The 9,329-nt window shown below is 39.5% G+C and overlaps 1 pseudogene; it reads right to left on the minus strand.

The window, feature by feature from the left end:
• Positions 1–531: 531 nt before the first annotated feature.
• LOC131903425 (zinc finger protein 54-like) lies at positions 532–3,719 on the minus strand (annotated as a pseudogene).
• Between the last annotated feature and the right edge of the window lie 5,610 nt (positions 3,720–9,329).

Genomic DNA, 9,329 nt, shown 5'->3' on the forward strand with positions numbered 1-9,329 from the left:
AATGCTTGGGGGGCGCTCACCAACCTAAGACAGAGCACTTGCGGGGCCTGGGCAGGTGTCTCCATGATGGGTAAGGTGACCTGCTGACGTCCCACGCAACCTAAGTCAGAAGCTCATTTTTTAGTAAAAAGGGGGGACCTGTAGGGCCCTGGTCTCCTCCCATATTGAGTAAAGCCGTTGCCTGCTTGCCGACCTTGACCATATGTCCTCCCTATGCTAATTCCCTGCCGGTATCCACCCTCCTGAATGCTTTAGGGAAGTTCCTTGTTTGTGTATCCTGCATATTGGGCGTTAACAGCTTAGATGCAAGAATGCAGAACATTCAGTAGCAAACTTCTGCCCTCTGGGGATCCGCCATTGTGCTGTAAGCCTGTATTTAAGGTTTCCTCCCTCTTTCAATAAACGGCATTTGGCATTTGGCATTCAGCTGAGGCAAATGACCCGCTGTCTCTTGTCCCTTATTTTTTAATCCACAGCCCCTCGCTCGGACATGGTGAATGGGTGACAGTAACGCGGGCGTTACCGTTACACCTAACATCTGTAATGCCTTTTTCCACTGTGAACTCTCCAATGTGTTCTAAGATTTGACATGTAGGTAAAGGATTTGTCACATTCCATACATTTGTAAGATTTTTCTCCAGAAGAATTTTCTTAGGTAGTCTGAGATCTAAAATCTGATTAAAGGATATGTCGCAGACTTTGCATTTGTAAGGTTTCTCTCCAGTATGAATTTTCTGATATTGTTTAGGAAATGAGCATGTAGTAAAAGATTTGTCTCATTCCCTACATTTACAAAGTTTCTCTCCAGTGTGTATCTTCTGATGTTCTCTAAGAGTTGAATGTGTAGGTAAAGATTTGCCACATTCCTTACATTTGTTCGGTTTCTCTCCAGTATGGACTCTCTGATGTCTTTTAAAATTTCCTCTCTGGATAAAGGATTTGTCACATTCTCCACATTTGTAAGGTTTCTCTCCAGTATGAATTTTCTGATGTATTCTAAGGCCCGAGGCCTGGGCAAAAGATTTGTCACATTCCTTACATCTGTAAGGTTTCTCCCCAGTATGAATTTTCTGATGTCTTCTAAGGGTTAAGTTCAAGGTAAAGGATTTGTCACATACCTCACATTTGTAAGACTTTTCACCAGTATGGATCCTGTAATGCCTGTTAAGATTTGATAATTTAAGAAAAGACTTACAACATTCTTTGCATTTGTGTAATTTCTCTAGAGAATGAGTTTTCTTATGCCATCTAAGTGATGAATGGTGGAAAAAGGATCTGTCACACTCATTGCATTTGTAAGGCTTCTCTCCACTATGGAGTCTGTAGTGGCTTTTAAGATGTGAAAGCTGATGAAAGACCTTGCCACATTCTTGACAACTGCAGTGTTCCTCAGCAGTATGGGTTTTCTGATGTCTCCTGAAACTGGATCCATGGGCAAACAATTTGTCACATTCCTTACATTTGTAAGGCTTCTCTCCTGTATGAATTCTCTCATGTTCCTTGAGGTATGAGGCAGTACTGAAGCATTTCCTGCATTTCCCATACTGGTAAGGTTTCTCTCTAATGCAGATTGGTTGTTGCAAAAGACTGTGCATAGAGTCAAAATAGCCATCATGTTCTCCCTGCCTGTGCTCTTTCTTTGCAGGGTAGAGTTTCTGATCTTGAGTAATGTTGAAACACAAATTTAAAGATTTCTCACAGCCTTTAGATTTGCAAGGTTCTTCTCCAGTGTGCATGCTTTCATGTGTATCTGGATTTGATGAGTCAATAGAGGCATCCCTGTGATTACTGAATCTGCTATTATTAGAGTTTTCTGTAGTTTCAGCCATTTTATAAACTGCACATGTGGGGGGGTCATGAAGCACTTTGCCAAGCTCATTACACTGACAAGACTCTTTTTCAGTCTTCAAATACTGATGGACAGGAGCACATATGTAATTATTCCCTGCAAAATGAGTAAGGTCATATTAATAGGGCTTTTTCTAAGATTAAACATTTGATAAATAACTGTTTCTCTAAGTTCTGTCTTAAGATAAGTTAACCAGCAACTACTTAGAAATTTTTCTTTCACTGTAATTCAATGTATTCTCCAATACAACCTGACAGACTACAAGGGTCTGTGAATCACAATACATATCTTATCCTTATAGAAAAATGCCTAATGGCACAAGATGGATCAGGAAATTGAGGAATCAGTAATTAGCTTTAGGATGGAATTCATTGACTGATTATATTTAGAACACATGTCTCTATGTTGAAATATTTCTTCTCAGGAATTGATGATGAATTTAATCCAATACCAGGTTCACAGTATTTATACTTACTAAGTGTCAGGAAATGAGTACTGTTCAGAAGACCCAATTCCTTTAAGGGTTAAAGTCTTACTTAAAAGCATTACAGGGTTTATTTTTCTCTCTAGAATAACACATTAGATTTTTCAAAACTAATGGAGGCAAACCAAGTATTTTGCCAGACATCAGAGGCTCTAGATCTTTAAGGCCTGGCTGTCATGGGCAGCTACTACTTATGTCTATCCTCCATTGTCTGAAATCCACACACTGCTGTGTTTATCTTTGCTTGTATGGTCATTCTCAAGTCTAGTCTGTACACCAGCTCCAGAGAATATTTTCCAGAACTGTGTCTGTGTATTCTCCACTAGGAAGTAAATGAACAATGTAATATAAAGACAGGCAGCAAGGAAGGCAATTAAAGACTAGTCCTACTTCATGGATCCACATTAGACTTGTATATTGTAAAATTATTTCAATCTGATGTCAGAATAGTTGACTAAAATTGCATTTTGTACTAATATTGTCACCACAATTAAGGTGTAATTGGCACCTGTTCTAATAGTTAACAACAGGCAGGATGCATCCTGGGACCAGGACGTTACACTAAGTCAAATAATCAGGAATCTTTTCAAGTGGAATTGCATAAAAAAAAAACCACTCTCAGTCTTGCCTTCTCTTTCCCTGGAAGCCATCACTGCTTTCCTGCTCATTCCATAGCCCACCCTGCTTGTGGCTAGCCTCACCTCTTCATATTCCAGGGCAATCTCATTTGCTCTGGACAGGTGACCAGGCCTACCTTCCATACAATAATCCAAGTGTTCTCTGAGGTAGCCCATGACACATGCTAGAATTTTTAGAAAGAATACAGATGTCTAACACAGTACTGTGCCCAGTACATGAAGAGAACAGAAAGTAGAGGAATCTAAGAATGATTTTCTATTGCTATTTCATGTTAGAATCTTCAGAATATTTAGGAAGAATTTTAAGTTTGCACATCTTGAGTTTTCTCTCACAATTAAAACCATGCCAGGTACAACTATGGACATGGAGCTTTAAGATATGGGTATAAATGTTATACAATACTACGCATCTGAATGCATTGTGCAACCAAAATGAGGGGTACATGACACCTCTAACATGGAAAATGGAAAGAAAAAAATCAAATAACCATGAAAATGTTCTTTTCTACTACCAATCTTTCCCTAGTCTCCTGTTGTTTCTAAGACAGCTTAATAGAGAGTTTACAATGTATAATACCAGTACATACAAAATATTAGTTAGGAATTCTAGAAGCAAAATATTCTCACCCACAGAGACCAGGTTGTTGTAATTCTCCAACATCACATCAATGTACAAAGCTCTCTGAGAAGAGTCCAGGCTTTCCCATTCCTCTTGGGAGAAGTCCACAGTCACATCCCTGAATGTCAATAGACCCTGAAACAAAAAAAAGTTTTTGACCATGTGCCACCAGCCAGAATGCTTTCCTGGATATAAGAAGACATGAGGAAATTGAGGATGTAAATTATGAAGACAATTACCCAAACAGATGATTTCAATATAGTCACATCATATGATGGACTTTCAAACTTTCTGGAAACAGGATGACACAATAGGCTCACATGCAATATACACAAAACAACACACATTTAAGGTCTGGACATGGATGTCCATCTGCCATGGATGCTGTGTTTGTGTCCCACAGGATCACAGTGTAAATGTCTCAGAAGGAAAATTTATGATGAAGAAATGTGCTTTAATTGCTGTACCTGTACATCATGGCAAAATACTGCCACTCAATCAATTCTGTGCATTCTTTAGCCTTACATGACTGTATTCTCCTGTGCTCAGTTCATATGTAAAAACTCTAGGTCCAATGCCATTCCATTATAGAGCAACATGGAAGATATGGAAGATAGGATTCATGTTGAGTTCATAGGCTATTGAGACCTGCTGGTAGCAAAAGGCCATGAAAATATACAGCAGATAACAGCTAGTGTTCAGAAGGTCATCCTATCTGAACTAAGGGTTCTGTTGGAGGAAACACAAGGCGTTATGGAATTACTGCCTTTTGAGTGAATTGGCTGTTTCTTGTTGTAAACTTCTTGTGCAATAACAGCTATGATTCTCCCCGTTTACCTTGTATTTCCTTGTCATATGTCCATGTAATCTCATGATTGCATCTTAATCTTGTGAGCATACATAATTGTGGATAGCTTACAAGATAGTTTCTTATTTAATTGTACAATATTTATGATTAGAAACATACTAAAATATGCTTCATAACTGGGTCTATTGTTCCAGGTGGACTGTAGACACTTAGAGGTCTTATTTTTCATCCTTAGCCACTGACTAGGTAAACATTGGCCAGACAAAGTATCCTCATAGAACTTTCACAGAGTGGAATTGCAGGTGCCTGGACTTGTTGGATCAAAACCCTTCAGAAGAATTATAGTGAACTAGAAATGATAGTGCACGTGTCTGGCCTTGGTATATCTTAGTCCTTCAAGAGATCAATAGCACCTATGTTGCCCTAAGCTTCTTCTCCAGGCACCTCCCTGCTCTGATTAAAAAAACAATTAACATTTTGTATTTATTTCTATACCAGTTTTTAATGGAAGATTTTAGGCTCAGTGGACTAATTATGTATAAGTCTGAGATTCAGATGATTAACAGAAAAAGGCTGTTAACTGACTAACCATGTCTGGATATTATTAATCACATAAAATAGTAAACATATTCTTTGCCTTTTCCTTAAATCTCTCATTGGTTTAATTTCTTCCCTTGTAAACCTTGTAGCTATCCCTTTAAGAGATAGCCAGAAAATTTTACAACCTACAGCTGTTGTCAGTCACCAATTAAGTTGACCAAGTATTTGCCAAATGTGACTCTTATCAGAATACTTGTCCCTGAGAGTTTACTTTGTAGTTTTTAATAACACGTTGTTAGTGGATATATATATATATATATAATTTTTTAAATTTTATAATTTAATTTAATTTTACATATCAGCCACAGATTCCCCTGTCCTCCCCCCTCCCACCCCCCTTCCCCACAGCTCATCCCCCATTCCCATCTCCTCCAGGGCAAAGACTCCCCTGGGGATTCAGTATATATTTATGTATTTATATATATATGTGCATGCTTGGGGGAACAAAGAGGGTAAGGGAGATGGAAAGAACTAGATAGATATAGGAGAACAGCAGAAGGGATGGAGAGGAGCTAAGTATGAGAACAGAAAAGAAGCTGTATAGATATAATTGACTTAGAAGAATAAAGTGAATGGACAAAAAACCTCAGTGTGCTTACATTCATTTAATATCCCCCAGATCAATATCCTAGCTGCTTGTAGCTTCTGTTCTGGACCCTGGTAGAAATCTCCTCAGGGTAGGCAGCTGTGGAGAATTCTGTAATAGGCAAAGAATTTTCCTTTTTCCATAGTAATAATGAGTGTAATAACATTGCATAGTGTTAATTTTAACATTAACATATAAGAACAGGTAGTTTATGGGATTATTTTCTAAGCATTTTCTTGCCACTAACAAGCAGATAGGAAAATCTACATCAACCACATTTAATATAATCTAAAAATTTCCTAATAAAATAGGAATATGCCAACTTAGGTAAAAATCACAATTGAAGAAGTTTTGAAGACTATTTCATTTCTGAAGTGTTATAAAAATTGAGGGAAGTTCTATTATAGCATATTTGTTTACACAGTGGTAAGATGTGTCTGTGTATTTGCCTCACCTGCCTAAGGCACTTGTTTGATTTAATAAAGAGCTGAATGTCCAATAGTTAGGCAGGAGTTCCAAGAAGGAGAGAAACTAAGAATCTGGTGGAGAGAGAGATGCCAGCAAGATACAGAGGAAATTGGAAGGAAAGAAGGAAAGAAAGATAAAAAGCCACATGACAGAACATAGATAATAGAAACAGGTTAATTTAAGTTATAAGAGCTAGGTGGGAACAAGCCTAAGCAAAAGGCCGAGGTTTCATAATTAGTAAATCTCAGTGTCATTATTCAGGGGCTGACTGTCACACAATGTCCAAAAACACACCAAGCAATGTTTAAGTTGTAGCTAAACATGTACACGTCAGTGTAGTAACTGTGGATGCATTCAGAAGTGACATAGATTTCCTGTCAGTAAAAGAATATATTAGCGCAGACCTTCCATCTGGACAAGAGGATCCCCTCCACCCCCACAGGGAAGATTCCCCTTCTCCAAGACCTCCGGCAGACCCTGCAATCTCCATACCCTGCCCCCACGCCCATCTGCCCAAGACCCCAGCCACTTCCTGAGACTTAGAGACCAGGCCCCAGCTCCCATCCTGCCCCGGACCTCCCATCTGGACAAGAGGTGAGTGCTTGGGCTCATACCCAGAGAGGCCTACCCCCTAGGTCCCATCTCTGGGTACCAGCCCTTCCGGAAAAGACCTGCCCAACTTGCCCCCAGGTTCTGGCCATCTGGCAGGATCCCCTACACCCGTCCCCCTTCTCCAAGACCCCTGACAGACCCTGCTATCTCCACGCCCTGCCCACACGCCCATCCACCCGAGACCCCAGCCACTTCCTGAGACTTAAGAGACCAGCCCCTAGCTCCCATCCCGCCCTGGACTTCCCATCTGGACAGGACCTCCCATGCTGCCTCAGAGCTCCCATCTGGACAAGAGAGCTTCCATTTGGACCAGAGAGAGGCTTCCTGAATCTGTCAGCTCTGTCTGGACCAAGAGCACTGATAAGACCAAGAACGAATCCACAAAGAGATGGGCAGACATCAAGGCAGAAGAACATACAACAAAATGAAGAGCAATACAGCATCACCAGAACCTAGCCCTCCTCCAACAGCTAGACCTGAACATCACAAAATGGAAGAAGCAGAAGAAAGCAACCTTATGAATAACATCTTGAAGAGGCTAGAGCCTTATATAGAAGAAATCAAAAATGAAATTGAGGAAAAAATCAAACAAAAAATGGGAAAAATGCTGTAAAAAACTAGAGGAAAGGACAAATGAAGCAGAAGAAAACAATAAATCCCTGAAAGAAAATCATGAAAAAGCAATGAAACAGATAAAGGAAACAGTCCAAGACCTGAAAAGGGAAATAGAAAAAATGAAAAGGACACAAACAGAGAAAACGAACAGGAACTTTAGATGCAAGTATAACCAACAGAATGCAAGAGATGGAAGAGAGGATCTCTGGCATTGAATACGGTAGAAGAAATAGATTCATCAGTCAAAGAAAACACTAAAGCCAACAAAGTCATGACCCAAAATGTCCAAGAAATTTGGGACACCGTGAAAAGACCAAACCTATGAAATATAGGGATAGAGGAAGTGCTGTGGGATGGTCTGTATGTCAAGTGTGTTGCTGATTGGTCAATAAATAAATCACTGATTGGCCAGTGGCCAGGCAGGAAGTATAGGCGGACCAAGGAGGAGAATAAAGCTGGGAAGAGGAAGGCTGAGTCAGAGACACTGCTAGCCACCAAATGACAAACAGCATGTGAAGATGCCGGTAAGCCACGAGCCATGTGGCAAGGTATAGATTTATAGAAATGGATTAATTTAAGATATAAGAATAGTTAGCAAGAAGCCTGGCATGGCCATACAGTTTGTAACCAGTATAAGTTTCTGTGTTTACTTGGTCGAGTCTGAGCGGCTTTGGGACTGGTAGGTGAGAGAGATTTGCCTTGACCATGGGCCAGGCAGGAAAACTCTAGCTACAAGGAAGGAGAACAATACCAACTCAAAGGCACAGAAAATATATTCAACAAGATCATAGAAGAAAACTTTCCCAACTTAAAGAAGGAAATGCCTATGAAGATACAAGAAGCCTATAGAACACCAAACAGACTAGACCCCCAAAAAGAGTCCCCTCACCACATAATAATTATACAACTAAATGTACATCATAAAGAAACAATATTAAGAGCAGCAAAGGAAAAAGGCCAAGTGACTTATAAAGGCAAACTCATTAGAATAACACCCGATTTCTCAATGGAGACTTTGAGAGCCAGAAGAATCTGGACAGATGTAATGCAGACACTAAGAGACCATGGATGCCAGCCTAGACTAATATACCCAGCAAAACTTTCAGTCATCATAGATAGAGTGAACAAGATATTCCAAGACAAAGCCAGATTTAAACAATACTTATCCACAAACCCAGCCCTACAGAATGCACTAGAAGGAAAATTTCAACCTAAGGAAGTCAGATACACCCTTGAAAACACAGATAATAGATAATGCCACAGCAGTAAACCCCAAAGAAGAGAAGTACACACACACTACCACCAAAAAATAACAGGAATGAGCAATCACTGGTCATTAATATCCCTTAATATCAATGGACTTAATTCACCTATAAAAAGACACAGGCTTACAGAATGGATACAAAAGCAGGACCCATCTTTCTGCTGCATACAAGAAACACACATCAAATTCAATGATAGACACTACCTAAGAATAAAAGACTGGGAAAAGACTTTCCAATCAAATGGTCTTAAGAAGCAAGTGGGTGTAGCCATCATGATATCCAGCAAAATAGACTTCAAACTAAAATCATTCAAAAGAGATCAAGAAGGGCATTATATACTCATCACAGGAAAGATTCACCAAAATGAAGTTTCAATTCTGAACATTTATGCCCCAAACACAAGGGCACCCACATATGTAAAAGAAACATTACTAAAGCTTAAACCACATACAAAACCCCACACATTAATAGTGGGAGACTTCAACACCCCACTTTCACCACTGGACAGATCTCCCAAATCGAAACTTAACAGAGAAATAAAGGACTTAATTGATGTTATGACTCAAATGGACTTAATTGATATCTACAGAACATTCCATCCTAACAAAAAAGAATATACCTTCTCAGCATCCCATGGAACCTTCTCTAAAATCGACAACATACTTGGCCACAAAACAAATCTCATCAGATACAAAACAATTGCAATAACCTCCTGCATTCTATCAGACCACCATGGTTTAAAGTTAGATTTCAACAACAACAAAAACTACAGAAAACCTACAATC

The sequence above is a fragment of the Peromyscus eremicus genome, chromosome 1, assembly GCF_949786415.1.
Source record: "Peromyscus eremicus chromosome 1, PerEre_H2_v1, whole genome shotgun sequence".
Lineage (NCBI taxonomy): Eukaryota > Metazoa > Chordata > Mammalia > Rodentia > Cricetidae > Peromyscus > Peromyscus eremicus.